Source organism: Chelonia mydas, chromosome 1 (genome assembly GCF_015237465.2).
Source record: "Chelonia mydas isolate rCheMyd1 chromosome 1, rCheMyd1.pri.v2, whole genome shotgun sequence".
Classification (NCBI taxonomy): Eukaryota; Metazoa; Chordata; order Testudines; family Cheloniidae; genus Chelonia; species Chelonia mydas.
In genome coordinates, this window is record NC_057849.1 from 20,713,669 (window position 1) to 20,719,668 (window position 6,000).

The following is a 6,000-nucleotide window of genomic DNA, read 5'->3' on the forward strand; positions in this document are numbered from 1 at the left end:
AGAAGAAATCATTCCAAAACAACCCTATTTCCTTCTTTGTCAGGGTAACTGGTCTACTGGATACGGGGAAGCAATAGACATGATATAGCTTGATGTTAATAAGGGTTTTGACACAGTCCCACATGACAGTCTCATAAACAAATTGGGGAAATGTGGCCTAGATGAAATTACTATAATGTGGGTGCAGAACTGGATGAAAGATCATACTCAAAGAGTACGTTTACCAAAGTTTGGCTGTCAAAATGAAAGAGCGTATCTAGTGGGGTTCTGCAGCTGTCAGTCTGGGTCCAGCACTATTTGATATTTTCATTAATGATTTAGATAATGGAGTGGAGAGTATGTTTATCACATTTGTAGATGACACCAAGCACTTTGGAGCACAGGATTAGAATTCAATGCCCTTGACAAATTGGAGAATTGCGGTGAAATCAACAAGATTCAGTGATCATAGAGCTTTAGAAGGGGATTGTTGCACCCAGGACAATGCTTGTATCCTGCAGGTCACAACTTGTCATTGTCTCTCTGTGATGAGAGATTTTTGCTCTGAATGTTCTGAAATACCTTGCAGCACCTTAATAAAGGCTTACAGAAAAACCTCACAAGGGGTTTATATATTGCAAAAATTCACTTTCCCCAATTGACATAATTAAGGTGGTGACAGTATCAGGACACTTTGGTTTGCATAAAATAGTAAGTAGTTTTAAGATTGGGGCTTTAATTAAGTAGAAATTAATGATAGTTTAAATTTAGAAAATCCAACATGGCTGACCAAAATGGTGGTGACAATGATGACGAAGTCTAAATTTTGGTAGTAGAAAATTCTAGAATCCAAGATGGTGTCAGGGGTGGGGCTCTCTTACCTAAAAATAAGGATGATGACATGGGGGGAGGAGCACTCCTAGGAGTGACATATGCTAATAAACTGGGAAAGATCTAGAAATATGCTAATTTCTGCAAGCTGATTGGCTGACCCTGAGAGAGCAACCAGTATATAAGGCCAACAGCCAGCAGGCTGAACTTGTAGGGGTTTGGGGTTTTGTGGAAAACAGAAGCTGGAAGATACCTGCAAGACGCAGCAGCTACCTGGAAAAGCGGCGGCGGCGGCGGCGGCGGGGCGGCGGCGGCGGCGGGGCGGCGGCGGCGGCGGCGGCGGCGGGGGCGGCGGCGGCGGCAGAATTCTAAGGTTGCCGTAGCAATGAGCAACTGCCTGCCAGCAAGCTACCTTAGTAGCAGCAATGAACAAGCAGCTAAACACCTCAGATCTGGCAGATAATGGCTGCAGAAGCCACAACCCTCTGAGACAACACTGACACCAGCTTTTCTGTGACAGAGCAGAAGTATCCCTTTCTATAGAGGAATCAGAGGGATTGCGAAGAGAGTGTAAGCCTAATTTTTCCATCTCTTATTAAGAAATGCTTGGGTGTGTCTGTCAATAAAACTGGATGCCTGCGTCTTGAGTGAAATTTCTCCTACCCATCCTGCGACTGGCCGATCATTCACAGGATGTTAAATGTTAAATATTAGTGTTAAGTAAATGTTTTATTTTTAATTTGTGAACACGGTGATGATTTCTTATGTGTCTATGGAGGCCACGTATACTAACTACATTGCATTAAGTACGGGGTTAAATTGTAACATTAAGACTAAAAGCCTTTGTATGTACGGAACCTCTATGTGCTTGTTACATTGAAACCACTGTATTTCTCGTATGTGTTAAGATATCCTATGTAGTCTGTGTCTTATTTTGCTGCACCACTTTAATTATATGACACTTTCAAATTATAATTCTATTGCATTTTACTCTGTTCCCATGGGTCCGACTCACGGCGCTGGTCCCATAGCCCCGACCCTCGGAGCTGTTCCCGCTTGAGGTGGTCTTTGGCATATAGGTAGTGGTCCCGTTCGAGATCCAGGTCCTGCTCTGTGACCTCACAACACCGGTCCCAGCACTGGCTTCAGCCCACGCACTGCTCAGCTTCCAGGCATCGCACGGTTGACCGGCACCGCTCCTCACCGCAGCACCACTCTCACTCTTGGCACCATTCTACATTGCGGCACTGCTCCACACCCCGGCATCATTCCCCACTGTGGCACCGCTCTACATCATGGCACCGCTACTGTTCATGGCAATCAGACGGCCGTCACTCCCCACTCAGGAGGATATACCTCCGGTGCAGTCTCATGCCGCTCCCCCTTGGCCGTCCCGTTCAAGGTCGCCCTACTTTCGCTCAGGCAGGGCACTGGGGGCATCTGAGGCACCCAGATCAGGGCCAGGGAGTTTAAGGCAGGACACTCAGCACCCCAATGGCCGCCAGAATGGCAGTTTTGGACCCCATGTGCATACCATCAGTCCCAGGGTGCCCATCCAGAATCCCTCCACCACCCCGATCAGGATCTCGCCTCCCAGAGGCAACTCTCAGCTGCCCACCCCAGGACTTTTCACAAAACCCAGCTCCAGCACCACATTCACCAACCAAGGCTACACCCGGTACCCATGAGGACCCAACCCCTAAGGAACAAGTGATTATTATGGAACTGACGCTACCAGTAGCTTCCTCCTTGTCGTCCCCTGATGAGGTGGGGGCAGTCACCTCAACATCTGGGCCGCCATCCATGGATTATAGGGTGCTGCAGGACCTCCTCCATTGAGTAGCCCTAAATATAAACCTTCAGGTGGAGGAAGTGGTTGAACAGGAGGACCCAATGGTGGACTTCTTGGCACCAGAGGGCCTCTCTAGGGTAGCCTTAACCATCATAAAGACCATCCAGTCCAATGCGAAGACCATATGGCAATCGCCTGCCTCCATCCCCCCTACGGCCAAGGGTGCTGAATGTAAACACTTTGTTCCCACCTTTTCACCCATTTCTCCCCTCACCCCCCCCACACTCTCTTGTAGTAGAGGCAGTGACTGAAAAGGAAAGGCAAGGTCAACAGGCTCCCGCACCCAAATCAAGGGATGCAAAATGCCTTGATTTGTTTGGCAGGAAGATTTATTGCATAGGGGTCTTTCTCTCAGGATCACAAACCAGCTCGCGATTCTGAGTAGGTACAATTATAATGCCTGGTCCTCAATCCTTAAATTCAAGGAGCTCCTTCCATCCGAGTTGTGATTGGAGTTTGGAGCCATTGCAGAAGAGGGTAAAGCAGTCATCTGGACTTCCCTCCAAGGCTCCCTTGATGCTGTGGACTCTGCACCATGTACTCTGGCGTCGGGGATAGCGATGAGATGCAATGCTTAGCTCCAGTTCCCTGGCCTTCCCCCAGAGGTCCAGCAGACAGACCTTACAGGACCTCCCCTTTGATGGGCAGGGTCTGTTTGCCGAACAGACAAATTATAGGCTGCATAGCCTAAAGGACTCCCGGAATACAGTGAAGTCCCTCAGAATGCACACTCCAGCGACCCAAAGAAAGCCCTTTAAACCGCAGACCACTCAGCAGTGGTCCTTCCTGCCCTAGCCCAGACAGGACTTCTCGTGTAGGAGAAGCAGATACAGCTGGCGCAAGCCATCTCGCCCTCCAACTGGGCAGGACCAAGGGCAGCCCAAGCCCCCCTTGGGCCCCAAACACCGCTTTTGAAGGTGCGCCCGAGGATGGAATACCAGTCGACCCCCCGGTTGCCTCTTCTCCATTTTTGAATGGTCTATCCCACTTCTACCATGCGTGGTCCCTTATTATGTCAGACCGATGGGTGCTCCACATGGTAGAGGCAGGATATTCTATCCAATTCTGTTCTTCCCCACCTTCCCACCCCCTTTGCCTGTCTCTCTTCAGGGACCCCTCTCATGAGCAACTCCTCATCCAGAAGGTTCAGGTTCTTCTCGCCCTAGGAGCGGTGGAGACCGTCCCTCAGGTACTCAGAGGCAAGGGTTTTTACTCCTGATACTTCCTCATCCCCAAAGCGAAGGGGGGCCTCAGGCCCATTCTGGACCTGCAAAAACTCAACAAGTTCATAGTCAGCTTGAAGTTCCGCATGGTCGCCCTGAGCACAATCATCCCTTCCCTAGACCCAGAAGACTGATATGCTGCCCTCGATATGAAGGATGCCTATTTTCACATATCCATCATGCCGGCTCACAGACAGTTCTTCACTTCGTAGTGAACAAGGTGCACTACCAGTTCATGGTCCTTCCCTTCAGACTGTGCACAGCACCTCATGTCTTCACCAAGTTCATGGCAGTTGTAGCAGCTTTTATCCATCGCCACCACGTACATGTCTACCCCTACTTTGACAACTGGCTCCTCCGGAGCCGCTCCCGTCAGCAGGTGGAAACACAGGTGAATATAGTCAGAGACACATTTGACCAACTAGGTCTCATACTCAATGTCAGCAAATCCAGAATAGAGTTCATTGGAGCTGTTCTGGACGCGATTCAAGCAAGAGCATTCCTGCCAGAGACACGTCACCTGTCCCTCTTACAAATAATCAGCAGCTTTTCCAGCTTCCCCACCACCACAACAAGGCAGTGTCTCAGGCTGCTAGGCCACATGACGGCCTGCACACACGTAGTTCAACACGCCAGGCTGCGACTCAGACCCTTGCAAGCGTGGCTTGCTTCTGTGTATCGCCCGGGCCGTGACAGGCTGGACACAGTGCTAACTATCCCTCGGCACATCCTCGATTCGTTACAGTGGTGGCAGAATCTTCACGCAGTAGGCACTGGAGTTCCTTTTCACCCACCCCAACCCGCCTAGACCTTAGTTACAGACACGTCTGCGTTGGGCTAGGGAGCGCACCTCAGGAGACTAACAAGTCAGGGCTTGTGGCAAGTAAAGGAACTGACCCTACATACCTGCTGGGCACTCAGAATGTGCTGGCGGACAGACTGAGCAGACGCTTCCTCACACATGAGTGATCAATCCGCCCGGACGTCAATCACTCCATCTTCCGCAGTTGGGGGTTTCCCCAAATCGACCTGTTCACCAGGAGGACGCCTTCAGGAGTCACAGTCCAGGCTCGATTACAGACGCATTCACGATCCCATGGAACGGGCAGCTGCTATACGCCTTCCCGCCATTTCCACTGATCCACAAAGTGCTCCTCAAAGTCCGCAGAGACAAGGCGGACATCATTTTGGTGGCCCCAGCTTGGCCTCACCAGTACTGGTACCCTACCCTCATGGACTTACTGGTCCAGCTGCCAATACGGCTACCTCTCCTTCCCAACCTCATTACGCAGGACCACAGTCGCCTCCTTCACCCAGACCTTCAGTCTCTCCACTTCACAGCCTGGAGAATCCATGGCTAAATCAGGCAGAGCTTGCCTGCTCGGATCAGCTGAGGCAGATACTTCTGGAAAGCTGCAAATCGTCTACTAGGGCCACATATGGGGCGAAATGGAAAAGATTCTCCGGCTGGTACATCCAAAGGCAGGTGCTTCCATCCCAGGCCCTCATTCCTTGTATCCTGGACTACCTCCTGTATCTAAAGGACTAGCGTCTTGCGTTTGGTTCTCTCAAGGTCCACCTCGTAGCCATCTTGGCTTTTCATCCAGGCGATTCTGGTTGTTCAGTGTTTGCTAATCCCATTGTGGGTCATTTCCTGAAAGGCCTGGAGAAGACACATCCCCCAATAAAGCACCCCATCCTGGCTTGGGACCTTAACCTAGTCCTCTCCCGCCTCATGGGCCCTCCCTTTGAGCCTATAGCTTCCTGTTAACTTCTTTACCTTTCTTGGAAAGTAGCTTTTCTGGTGGCTATCACCTTGGCACGACAAGTGTCTGAGCTGTGGGCCCTCACCTCAGAGCCCCCATACATGATTTTTCATAAAGACAAGGTGCAACTTAGACCTCATCCAGCTTTCGTTCCCAAGGTGGTGTCCCATTTTCATATTAGCAGGACATCTTCCTGCCTGTCTTTTACCCAAAGCCACACAACAGCTCTCAAGAACAAAAGCTGCACTCGCTGGATGTCAGGAGAGCGCTTGCTTTCTACATCGAGCGAATAAGGCTGCTCCAAAAGACAACTCAGTTGTTTGTTGCAATAGCAGGATGGATGAAGGGA